Genomic DNA, 14,317 nt, shown 5'->3' on the forward strand with positions numbered 1-14,317 from the left:
ATTAATCAAAAGTGGTGTACTGCTTCATTCAGTAGCCTGAAAACATATCCCAATGATGATTTACTCGTACCAATTTTCCCAATTCGATCAGACATATGGGACCCTGGCAAACAATTCTGGATAAAAACCTGGTTTTGCATCACTGCATTATTATATTCTCATGTTCTGTAATCACACAATAAAGACCACACATATACAAAAATAATAATAAAAAACATCCCCCCACAAACCCCCCCCCCAAAAAAAAAACCCAAAGTAAGAAAGAAATGTTTTATTTAGTGATGCACTCAACACATTTTATTTATGGTTATATGGTGTCAGACATATGATTAAGGACAACTCAGATATTGAGAGGAAACCCACAGTCACCACTTAAGGGTTACTCTTTTCGATTAGCAGTAAGGGATCTTTTATATGCACCATCCCACAAACAGGATATCACATACCATGGCCTTTGTTACGCCATTTGTGGAGCACTGGTTGGAACAAGAAATAGCCCAATGGGCCCACCAAAAGGGATCGATCTCAGACCGACCACACATCGAGCGAGCACTTTATTACCGGGCTACGTCCTGCCCCACAAACAAAACAACAACAAAAAGTAAAAACATACCACAATGTTTTCAAATACATTTTAGTTTTAACAACTCCACTAGAGCACTCAATGATTAATTAGTCATCGGCTGCAGGATACCAACATCTGTTAATTCTGATAGTTTATATTGGAACCCCCCTACATTGTTTATATGCATCAGTCCACAGACAGGATAGCACATACCATGGCTGTTGATATATCAGTCATGGAGAACTGGTTGAGACAGATGTGTGTGTGTGTGTGTGGGGGGGGGACCTAATCAGAGAATGGGCCTAGGCCTACGGGCTCTCATTTCTGTAGGGAGGCAGGCTCGCTTTTGCCCCAATTAAACGAAAATGCTCGAATCTGCATAACAACAAATTTATTCATATTACCATTACTACCAAACCGCTATATCGGGTTGCAAAAGAATCTAGACGCATTTATACATGGATTACACCTAATGTTGAGGGTAGAATGATGCACAAATGTTTTATACATGGTAAAAAGGTATCACGTTTAGTGACGTTACAATATTTTGCCCGAATATCTAATAATCTATATAATTTTTGCCCGAATTTGTGTTTGGTCCAGCACTGGAGGGTGGGGGTGAGGGTGGGGGTGAGAGATGCCACCCCACCCCTGCCCCGCACGACCTAGATTCCATATCGGTGTGTGTGTGTGCGTACGTGCGTGCATGCGCGAGAGCGTTGTGGGTGGTAATTTAACGCGCTCAATGTTCACAGTTGGAGATGGGGGATAAGTAGGCCCTACCGCCTCTTTAATCTCGCGTCCGACGCTAATGTCACTTGGGAAAGACATCATTATATCACAAAACATCATCGCTGGTCCTGACGTAAGCCAAACGAGCTGACGGGGCAGGTAATTCAAACTGAAATCAAAATTCCAGGCTTTGGTCCGAATCCGGGCTGGGTCGCTAGTCGATTAGTTCTTCGTGAATCACGTGACCCGCCGTTGGATATTACTGGTAATGGCCGACATAGGGGTACCTCCGACCTTTACCTCCCGGCCCTATGGGGTCAGTATATACAAGCCCTTATAAGGGCTCTCGACAATACTCCCGTGAGATGCACCCAACAACCGGCCATGTCCTTTTAAGGGCAGAACCGAAAAACCACCAGCCAAACGAATTAGGGAGCAAGCACGGGAGACCAACCACGACGTCCCCCGATACGTAATGTTCCAGTATGAGCTACTACATGTATTTGGCAAACTAAGTCAAAATTATTCAAATAGCTCCATCTATTTTCGATGAACCGTTTCAAATGATGCGCCAAATTACATCATGAAAACCGCCCGCTCGCTACCGACCCCGGTCGGGCTGCTGGTGCTTTCTAGCACTTTCCAGTGCAGGCGGTGCCTCTTCCCAACCTCCCCAAAACCTTTCCTGTCCTGGACGGAGGAGCCGGTGTAATGTGGTATGTTGACGCCCGTAGAATACTGGCCCCTCCGGTCACATTTCTACGTAGAATACTGACTCCTTTGGCGTTAGAAAATTACTCTTACAGTAGAAATATGACAGGGGGTCAAAATACCACGTCACTCCAGTAACGTAGTATTTTGACCCCCGTAGAATACTGACACCCGGTCACTTTTCTGTATAAAATACTGACTTTTGTTTTTACAGTAGATATCACAATTTTGCCTTAGAATAGTAACCGCATGGGGTCATTTTCCTACACCTTACAATGTCCATGGATATTACACTGGCATGGGTCAACACATGCGTCCATCAGCGTACAAGACTGGGGGCAGGGGGCAGGGGGAGCAGAATGTTTTTTTTGGGGCGGGGGGATCGGGCCCCTGCCCCCCCCCCCTAGATCCGCCTTTGATACACATTGTCAAAAAGATGTTTTGAATAGCACAGACATAAATATAAACATAAATGATCCAAATGTACAATAACAGTAATAAAAACTCAAAGATGTATCAAACATGGGGTTAAACCAGCTTCTATTCAGTCAACCGGCCTCGGTGGCGTCGTGGTTAGGCCATCGGTCTACAGGCTGGTAGGTACTGGGTTCGGATCCCAGTCGAGGCATGGGATTTTTAATCCAGATACCGACTTCAAACCCTAAATGAATGCTCCGCAAGGCTCAATGGGTAGATGTAAACCACTTGCACCGACCAGTGATCCATAACTGGTTCAACAAAGGCCATGATTTGTGCTATCGTGCCTGTGGGAAGCGCAAATAAAAGATCCCTTGCTGCTAATAAGAAGAGTAGCCCATGTAGTGGCGACAGCGGGTTTCCTCTCAAAACCTGTGTGGTCCTTAACCATATGTCTGACACCATATAACCGTAAATAAAATGTGTTGAGTGCGTCGTTAAATAAAACATTTCTTTCTATTCAGTCAACCAGCGGGAAGGAAGGAAATGTTTTATTTAACGACGCACTCAACATATTTTATTTACGGATTTATGGCGTCGGACATGTGGCTAAGGACCACACATATATTGAGAGAGGAAACCCACTGTGGTCACTTCACGGGCTACTCTTTCCGATTAGCAGCAAGGGATCTTTTATATGCACCATCCCACAGACAGGGTAGTACATACCAGGGCCTTAAATATACCAGTCGTGGTGCACTGGCTTGAACGAGAAATAGCCCAATAGGCCCACCGACGGGGATCGATCTCGGACCGACCGCGCATCAAGCGAACGCTTTACCACCAGGCTACGTCCCGCCCCCTAACCAGCGGGAGGCACGCTGTTACCATATTTTAGGTGGTCGATAAAAAGAGTTTCTGAGATGAAATTAAGGCGCGCTTCTGAGGTACGCAAGCGTGATCGCGCACCTCAGATGTGGGGGGAAAAACGTTTGTTTGTTTTGTTTAACGACACCAGTACCATCGGCCATTGGATGTCAATCATTTGGTAATTCTGACATATAGTCTTACAGAGGAAACCCGCTACATCTATTTCCATTAGCAGCAAGGAATCTTTTATATGGGGGTCAATCCCAGACAGACCATGCATCATGCTTTACCATTGGGCTACGTCCCGCCCAGATTGGATGCATGCGTCTGCAAACATCAGGCCAGCTGGAACGCAGTTGGTGTATATGCCCTAAACGCACACCGCAGACGCACCAAACGCAACAGCATGACCGCACGCACGCCCCGCATCCAGTCTTTACCAACCTTTATCGGTGGAAACCTATTCTTATTACTAGCATTTTAAAGTAATTTTGCGCAGCCTATTAAAACAAAATAATTCCATTATGGAATTGTTTTGGGGTGGGATGGGGCGATTTGTCACTTATTTGCATAATACGTGTACGTAATATGTGTATTGGCCTCTGTCACGGAGATTCTCTTTGCGCGGCAGTTTTGTATGAAACGTAGCCTACTCGTAACAACTCTTGAAATTCCGGACCACATTTCCACTGCCGTCGTCCTGAACTATCCGGCCTGTTTTGGTCATTAATTTATTTTTAAACCGGAGAATGTGTGTAAGTTGTAAAGTTATAACAATAAATTTTAGACTGTTATAATTTGCTCTTTGGAGCGCAATAAACTGTTAATTTACTTCTTTTTTTAATTTTTAATTTTTTTTAACATTTCAGTTTAATGTTTCAAATGAATTTTTTTTTTTTTTTTCACTGTTTGTATCTTTAAATCCTTTCAGGTCACATAATTTATTATTATTATTATTATTATTATTATTATTATTATTATTATTTTAATAGGCCCGCAAAGTCCTAAATAGTAACTTGAAAAGAATATATTGCAAAATGATAAACAAATATATACACTGGACTGTCTAAACAGGATTCACTTGGGACTGATAAAATATGCCGGTTAGCCAGTGCCGGTGTCACATATAATTTGCACTCCCCTGGATTTGCACTCCCCAGTCAGCATTATACGTAGAATAAGCATAGAATGTGCATATTCTTGGGGAGTGCAAATTAAATGCTACACCGGTGTAGACAGACTTCGTCCAGAGTTACTGTTCTTGCGATATATTGAAATAGGCCCCTACCAACGTAAATAAAACGTCATATTAATTAACCAAACGTTTGGACTATGTGTAAGACAGCTGTAAAAGCAAGGCTAAGTAATGCTTGTTTTAGTGATTGGTATAAACCTGAAAGATATCTGCGTTTCTAAGAAATCAATCAAACTCACGATAAACAAAATACAACGGGTCGTCAGTGAGAAGCGGGCTGGGACACACAAGTTCAGTCCTGACTTTTGAAAGTGGGATATTAACATTTGACTGTAATCAAAATATGTGTTCAAACCAGAACGCATATAAAACAACAAGCGGAATAAATAACATTATTTTATTGATTAAAATAATATAAAACAGGGGTCTGAATTTATAGTTTTATTATTTTAAACAGATCGGTATGATGCAATGCAAGTATGCACACATAATAATACGATGTATCTTACTACCTACACCCGTTACAACAGGTGTGGTTCATTGTTGATTAAACCTTTAAAAAACAAAAGGCGCGATTATTTCATAACACGTCCGTTGGTGTTGGGGAACTGCCGTCATTGTTTAAAAGGTGACCACTGGCAGACAGTAGAAATCAAATAAACCTGGTAATTATGTAATATTTACAGATACTCTTAGTAGTCTTCAGGCTTTAAAAAGTGGTAAAAACGCAAGACAAGATCTTACTAACGCTATACTTATACTTATTACCGATTTGACCAAACTGGAATTCAATGTTGTATTAGAATGGGTACCAGCTTATGTTGGAATCCCGGGAAACGAAGCTGCGGACCGTTTGGCCAAACAATCCCTACTAGAAACTAAAATATCCCCTTTGGTAAAGTTAGGGGTTACTGAACTCTTTTCCATAGCTAAACCTTCTATTTTTCAGCTATGGCAAAATGACTGGGATCATAAAACAAGGCCCTGGCATTATGCCCGTAAACCCGAAGTTCATACAATTGGTCCCATCTTAAATAATGTTAAAAATACTGGTACTTTAACTAGACTTCGAGTGGGACAATCGATGGGTCAAAAGGACACTATGCATATATTGGAATTAACTAAATGTGATAAATGTGATAAATGCCATGCTGTTGAAAATGTTGGTCACTATTTATTCAAACGTGAGGCTTTAGAGAAAACGTTTTCCGATATAAATATATCTTTTAATCCTATTAATCTTTTAAATCCTGATACAGTTAACAGTCATATTATTTTTAAAGCATTATTAAAATATGTTTCAGATACAGGGATTAAAATCTAAACTATGTATATTGAAAATTAACTGTTTGCATTGGTCCCCTTACCTCGCCTGTTGAGGCCCCTCTTCTATCACCACCCCCACCCCCACATGGGGGTTGTGGGGGTTTTTTTTGTGGGTTTTTTTCTCACCTTTCTCCTCATCTTATACAGTGTTAATCACTGGACTGTTTTGAGAGGGGCCCATTACCATTTTTCTTTTGAGGACTTCCGGGGTCCATATCCATGAACCCCCCCCCCCCCCCCCGCGGATTTTACTCTCAGCGGGCTTGGGCTTGCCTCTTTTGGAGTATCGCGACTCCCTCCCTCCACTTTTACCAAATCCAGGATCCGCTCCTGGCTAGCCTACCCTCCCCTTTTTGCCGCCACTGGCGATTGTACTTTAGTAAGTTGGGCAGTGTGTCTAAATGTCTTTCTCGATGATAGATTGTTACCCAGAACTAGGAATAACCGCTTCTGGAAAGGACCACTGCAGTATTCATAATTCATATAGCCCTACTGGGGTATCGTTAAACATTCCTTCCTTCATTCATATACCCCTAGACATTACATGCACTGTAAATATCCCCCTCAAATATAGAACTTAATATCTGGCGCCCTTGTATATATCAACCTAAATTCTAGTCTTTTGTCTTGGCTCCACTTCTTTTTTTTTTTTTTTCCTTTTTTTTTTAATGTTGATTTTTTGTTCGTTTGTCCGGGTTTTTTTAGGGGGTTTTAGGGTTGTTGTTTTTTTGTGTGTTTTTTATGTTTGTTTTTGTGGGGTTTTTTTGTATGTTTGTTTTGTGGGATTTTTTTTTTCTCTCCCCCTTCTTTATAATAATTGTGTGTGTGTGTGTGTGTGTGTGTGTGTGTGTGTGTGTGTGTGTGTTATGTTTTATGTTTTATGCTATGTTTTATACGTTTAATTTATCAAGGGTTACACTGCGTCTAATCTCTCTGGCAGGAGTAATACGCTGTATATTAGTAATCCTTATACCTTTTAACTTAACCATATGTGATTAATAAAAACAAAATTATTTTAGGTATTTTAATAATTATGTGACCCCTATAGGAACTACATCTCGTATGGATTGGTATCCTTATTGGGATTCCAGAGGGGGTTTAACATTAATATTGCCCACAATTTTACTTTACTTTTATACGACTGGACACTAAAATATAATCCACCTTTTCCCTTGTTTATATAAATTTTATTATTGTTTTTTTTTTTTTTATTATTGTTTTTTTTTACTATTATTGTTTTATTGTTATTTTATTATTTACCTTTTTGTTTTGTTTTTTCTTTTCTTTTTTTATCCTTCTCATTGTTTTAAATGGATGTTAAAAGTTAGGTGATAGCTCTTTTGACTTAAGTTAAGTCACAGCACCAATCACATAGTTTTATGCGGGTTCATGTTATGGTTAATATGGAGATATCATTCATCAATCTCCACTTTCCAATTCTTAACATTTCCATTATGGTGGAGGTGGTGGACGGGACGGCCTAGGGAAATGAATTAAAATGGGGCAGACCTTCCCGTCTACTCTCCTCCGACATAAATACCAGATTAACCAGACATATTTTATTGTCAATATTCTACTTTTTACGTAATCATTTGTAGAAACCCTTTTTAACCCTTTGTATAAACACTTTTTAACTTCCTTGTAAATAAAGTTTATTTAACCATTAATTAGTATTTTTATCTAATCATTTGTATAAACGTTTTTAATTTTAATTATTATTATTATTATTTTAAAAAAATTGTATACTAACACTCTCCCCACCCCTCTCGTTGTGAGCACAGTTTCTGGCACTGGTCAGAAATCGTGCTCGCAACGAGCGTGCTTGAACATTAAATTGATATAAGCACGTTAATTCCCGACATCTGACCTGACGGTCATTTGTGGGCATACATACATACATACAGACAGACAGTAGAGGTAAGAATGCGAGGCCGGTGTTAACAGCTAATTACTACATAAACCGTTCTATGGTTCTTGAATTTGCATCCGAAGTCCCGAGCAGACAGCATCCGGTGTTGACAGAGTTTTATTCCTAATAAATTAACGGCAGCAGGACGGGACTTTAAAACTTAGCCGGTTTATACAGAATGCCGGTTTGGACAGTAAAGGTATTTGCTTTGTTTAACGACACCACTAGAGCACATTGATATATTAATCATTGGCTATTGGATGTCAAACATTTGTTAATTTTGACTCGTAGTCAATAGAGGAAACCCGCTGCATTTTCTTTTATGCACCAAGGGATCTTTTATATGCATTTTCCCACAGACAGGAAAGCACATACCACGGCCTTTGACCAGTTGTGGTGCACTGGTTGGAACGATAACAAAAAACCCAGTCAGTTGAACGGATCCACTGAGGTGGTCCGATCCTGCGACGCAAGCACACCAAGCGAGCGCTCAACCGACTGAGCTTTAACCAAGATGTTATCTTCACAATGTTACTTAGTAGTTTCAAACCATTTTTGTTTATATATCAAGCAGTTTATTTTATTTACACATGGTTTCAAAACAAGATATATATATATATATATATATGTATATATATATATATATATATATATATATATATATATATATATATATATATATATATATATATATATATATATATATATATCAAACATGACAAGCAGGCATAATTCACTGTATATTAAAATATATTCATATATATATATATATATATATATATATATATATATATATATATATATATATATATATAAATTGTAATGCGTTACGGCTGTTCATAGTGTCCTGTGAATAAAGAGCATCTTTTGATGTTCAGTGTGGAAATGTACTAATTAAGAAATGGGCCTGGAGTAAACACCACCCACCTTGTTGCACTAAGCATGCCCCCAGGATGAATTCTGTTTACGTTCTCTCGGTTTAGACTCGTCACTTGGAATGTTTAAATCGACACACACTCTTCAAACTGAATTAGAGTAAATAGCCCTCCTACATATTTATGGCTACCTACGCCACCAAAGAAGGATTCCTATATCCTTGAATGATTATTACATCAAACCAATTACTGTATATCAATAGAGGCGGTCAGTCTGGAATCGATCCCCGTCGGTGGGCCCATTGCACTATTTCTCGTTCCAGCCAGTGCACCACGACTGGTAAATCAAAGACCGTGATATGTGCTATCCTGTCTATGGGATGGTGCGTAAAAAGATCCCTTGCTACTAATGGAAAAATGTAGTGGATTTTTTTTCCATCACTAGACCCTATTTCAAAATAAAGTGTAACATCCAATGGCCGATGATTAATACATCAATGTGCTCAAGTGGTGTAGTTAAATAAAACAAACGTTATTTAACTACTGTATATTATCATCAACCTTGTATATAAATACAAACGTTATTTAACTACTGTATATTATCATCAACCTTGTATATAAATACATGTATAAATATAATATATAAACCATCGCTGCTGCTACAGTGTGTGTGTGTGTGTGTGTGTGTGTGTGTGTGTGTGTGTGTGGAGGGGGTCACACGCTCCCTTGTTCCCCGCTTTCAACGCCATTGTATGATTTACACAAAATGAGACGTTAATAATCTATGTGTCTGTCTGTCAACAATGAAGAAAACAAAACGACTAGCCGTTTTGGAACAGTCCGGTCACCTTTAAATTCCTTAACACGCTTCACTGAACCCAATGTTTAACCTCGGCGCAAACACAATGATGGGGAATGTTTTGTTTTGTCTAAATGAAGTCCTCAAGTTAAATTACCTGTGGCTGCGTTAGTACCACACTAAACAATACACTTAGTACCTACCTCGTTACTGGTCCTCGTTTTCTACGTCCGTCAGTTAAAATGTGAATGAATAGAGAAGCCGTCGATAACAGGATATTAGCGACGAACACTTTGTAACTAGTGATTCAGATGTTTACGAACGGTCTGCACTACTTCATGGGATAGGACTTGTTTGATGTTTGCTCGTTATGTATCCTGTGCCGTGTGCTACACTACAAAGAAGGGGAATAACCTAAATAAAGCGTTTTCCTTGGAAATACTTATATGCTATTTTGCAATCGTAAATCCTATATCCGGGTTGAGTGCGCGTTTTACTGGGAGTAAAAGAAATTAGCACGGCAGATAATCAAATCACGCGTAATGCCTTCAGGGCCGTAGCTAGTCCGTAAAGCTTTATAGAAACTTAAAGAAAATTCTTTTCTTAACCATTTAAGGAGTTTTAGACTATTAACTACTCAGTTGTCTCCCCCCCCCCCCCCCCCGAAACAAAAAATCCTAGCTACGGCCCTGATATTCCCATGACAAGAACATATTTGGGGGGTCATCAGGTCATACACAAGTGGACTGTTTTCCGCTGCCCTAGAAGGTAGGTACTGTCTTGTAAATTTATGTAACTTAATTATGCGTTATCTAATTATAAACCGTGTTTAACAAAGGAGAACAGTCACTAAAACTTTTTTTTTCGAATTTAATTATAATTTTGTCTTCTTCTTTTTTTAATTATGCACTTTTCTTTATCCGTACTGAATAAATAATTACAACATACTTTGAAACCAAATAGTACTGAAAATAAACAAAAATGTACAATAAATGAAAAGAGGCGCAAATTCCGTTTGTCTGTAATCTGTGTACGTACATGTATGCGTTTGCGTACCACGTAATCCACAACGCATATATTGTGATCGGATAGTGCATGTATGCGTTTGCGTACCACGTAATCCACAACGCATATATTGTGATCGGATAGTGCATGTATGCGTTTACGTACCACGTAATCCACAACGCATATATCGTGATCGGATAGTGCATGTATGCGTTGCGTACTACGTAATCCACAACGCATATATCGTGATCGTATATAACATGTGAGACGTTGCGTACTACGTAATCCACAACGCATAGATCGTGATCGGATATACATGTACATGCATGCGTTTGCGTACTACGTAATACACACCGCTTAGATCGCCATCTGTATACGTACATGCATGCGTTTTCGTACTACGTCTGACGCCATATATCCTTAAATAAAATGTGTTGAGTACGTCGTTAAATAAAACATTTCCTTCCTTCGTACTACGTAATCCGCAACGCATTGATCGTGATCGGATACGTACATATTTGCATCTGCGTATTACGTAATCCACAACGCATATATCGTGATCGGATACGTACATATATGCGTTTGCGTACTACATAATCCACAGCGCATATATCGTGATCGGATACGTACATGTGTGCGTTTGCGTACTACGTAATCCACAACGCATACATCGTGATCGGATACGTACATGTATGCGTTTGCGTACTACGTAATCCACAGCGCATACATCGTGATCGGATACGTACATGTATGCGTTTGCGTACTACGTAATCCACAACGCATACATCGTGATCGGATACGTACATGTTTGAAGGAAGGAAATGTTTTATTTAACGACGCACTCAACACATATTATTTACGGTTATATGATTAATGTATGAAGTACATTAGTGAACAGCCACTGTTTACAGAAGGTTAAAGTTTGTTTTGATTAGCGACACCACTAGAGCACATTGATTTATTAATCATTGGTTATTGGATGTCAAACATTTGGTAATGTTGACATACAGTCTTAGAGAGGAAACCCGCTACATTTTTCTTTTAGTAGACAGGGATTTTTATATTCACGATCCCACAGACAGGATAACACATACCACGGCCTTTAGTATACCAGTCGTGGTGCACTGGCTGGAATGAGAAATAGCCCAACGGGCCGATCGACGGGGGTCGATCCCAGACTGACCATGCATCAAGGAGTTCTTTATCACTGGGTTACGTCCCGTCCAAGATTGTGATCGGATGCGCACACGCTTGCGGAGGAACCATAAACGGAATCTATTCGACTCATTTGCATAGACGGTGATTGATGCAGAACAGAACAGAACAGAACTTTATTTCACTCAGGCCGTTCCACAACGGCATTAGAGGAACATACATAATAAATATAATAAACATGACAAGATGGTTTACAGGAGGATGAAATAATAACATATAGTATTACATAATGTACATGTATTTACCTGTACATGGTATTAATTGACAGTAACTGTAGCAGTAGTAGTACTTGTGATAATAATAATTAATAATAGTTAATAAAAATAATACCCCTCGGCCCCTCCCTTGTATCCACCCTTGATGTGATGCATACATTACAAGTAACTAGCTTCCGAGGCGACAGTGAATAATCAACTCGCTCGTCACGGAAGATTCTGCACACACAGGAGGGAAATGTTTTTATTCGCACAGTATTTACCCTGAGGAACATTAATTAACTGTAGCAGTAGTAGTACTTGTGATAATAATAATTAATAATAGTAATAAAAACTAATACCCCTCGGCCCCCTTGTATTATGTATGCATATTATGCAATATTATTAGCCGTGTAGTATCTAACCTGGTAGCAAAAGAAAGAAATGTTTTATTTAACGACGCACTCAACACATTTTATTTACGGTTATATGGCGACAAACATGTTTATAGACCACACAGATAATGAGAGAGGAAACCCGCTGTCGCCACTTCATGGGCCTCTCTTTTTCGATTAGCAGCAAGGGATCTTTTATATGCACCATCCCACAAACAGGGTAGTACATACCACGGCCTTTGATATATCAGTCGTGGTGCACTGGCTGGAACGAGAAATAGCCCAATGGGTCCACCGACGGGGATCGATCCCAGACCGACCGCGTGTCGAGCGAGCGCTGTACCACTGGGCTACGTCCCGCCCCAGCCTGGTAGCACACACAATACCAGGAACCTTCACAGAGATTGGGTGCAGTTACTGGTCATAAGTGTACGGGTATGTGTGTGTGTGTCTCTCTCTCTCTCTCTCTCTCTCTCTCTCTCTCTCTCTCTCTCTCTCTCTCTCTCTCTCTCTCTCTCTCTCTCTCTCTCTCTCCCTGTGTATATAGGTGCGTGTGTGTATATATATGTGTGTCTGTGTCTGTATGTGTATGGCTGTGTGTCACTGTGTGTGTGTACATGTGTGTGTGTTTGTGTGTGTGTGTGTGTGTCTCTCTCTCTCTCTCTCTCTTTCTTTCTCTCTCCCTGTGTATATAGGTGCGTGTGTGTATATATATATATGTGTGTCTGTGTATGTCTGTGTCACTGTGTGTGTGTACATGTGTGTGTGTGTGTGTCTCTCTCTCTCTCCCTCCCTCCCTCCCTCCCTCTCTCTCTCTCTCTCTCTCTCTCTCTCTCTCTCTCTCTCTCTCTCTCTCTCTCTCTCTCTTCTCTCTCCCTGTGTATATAGGTGCGTGTGTATATATATGTGTGTGTGTCTGTGTCTGTGTCTGTATGTGTATGTGTATGTCTGTGTGTCACTGTGTGTGTGTACGTGTGTGTGTGTGTGTGTGTGTGTGTGTGTGTATGTACGCGCCTGTGTGTGTACGTGTGTGTGTCGGCGTGTGTATGTGTGCGTATGTTTTATACGTGTGTGTATCAGGGCGGGGGTGTATCCGTGTGTATGTGTGTCTTTGTGCGCGCGTGTGTGTATGTGTGTGCAGTTGCCTCCCCAGTGTTGAAGCAAATCTTCGGATTCAGACAAAAACGATAGAGATATTCGGGTAAAAAAGTCGTACAAACTCCCATTTTTGTCAAGGGTGTTGGGGAGTGTGTGGGGTGGGAGTGGGGGTGGGGGAGAGGACGGATTGACTGTGCCCAAATTAAATGAAAATGCCCTAACCTGGATACCAATATTTATTCTTATTAGCATTACTGCAAAACAGCTATATAGTGTTGCGAACTAATCACTTCGCATACTTTTCCCACGAATTACAACTAATATTTTGATATTGTGATGGAAATACATGGTAAAAAGGTTTCAAGCCATCTTATTTTGCCCAAATACCACCCCCCATTTTGTACGTTTATAGGCAAAATGAGCTAGCCGTAAAACTTTTTATCATGTCTTTCCATGATTCTACTCTCAATATTAGTTGTAATCCGTGGACAAATGTGCAGAGATTCATGTGCCGTTTGAAAGTAATGATAATATGAGGGGAAAAAAACAACGTTGTTATCCAGAGTCGGGCATTTTCGTTTAATTCGTGCAAAAAAACATTGGGCTATTTCTCGTTCCAGCCATAGCACCACATCTGGTATATCAAAGGCCATGGTATGTGCTATCCTGTCTATCGGATGTTGCATATAAATGATCCCTTGCTACTAACGGAAAACGTTGCGAGTTTTCTCTCTATGACTGACAAATAACCATATGTTTGACATCCAATAGCCAAAATCAGTGTGCTCTAGTAGTGTCGTTAAATAAAACAAACTTTCATGCAAAAAACCTGCCTTCCACACCCCCACACCCTACACAAATAGGAGCCCGTACGCTTAAGCGGATTCAGATGTGGACATAGTGAAGGCGTTAAGCCGGGGGGGGGGGGGGGGGGGTAGGGGGTCCTGGGATCATACCCCTCCCTCCCAGAATATCCGACGCTCCAAAAATACAATGATTAACTTACGACAA

The 14,317-nt window shown here is 40.3% G+C and overlaps 1 protein-coding gene across 1 annotated transcript in view; it reads right to left on the reverse strand.

Annotated features, from left to right (window-relative positions):
• The window catches only part of LOC121377467, a 46,915-nt gene extending 37,177 nt beyond the window's left edge, over positions 1-9,738 (reverse strand). Inside the window, exon 1 of the mRNA XM_041505469.1 lies at positions 9,603-9,738. The gene's annotated coding sequence lies outside the window, so the exon portion shown is untranslated. The remainder of the gene's footprint in view (positions 1-9,602) is intronic.
• Positions 9,739-14,317: the final 4,579 nt, after the last annotated feature.

The sequence above is a fragment of the Gigantopelta aegis genome, chromosome 7 (genome assembly GCF_016097555.1).
Source record: "Gigantopelta aegis isolate Gae_Host chromosome 7, Gae_host_genome, whole genome shotgun sequence".
Lineage (NCBI taxonomy): Eukaryota > Metazoa > Mollusca > Gastropoda > Neomphalida > Peltospiridae > Gigantopelta > Gigantopelta aegis.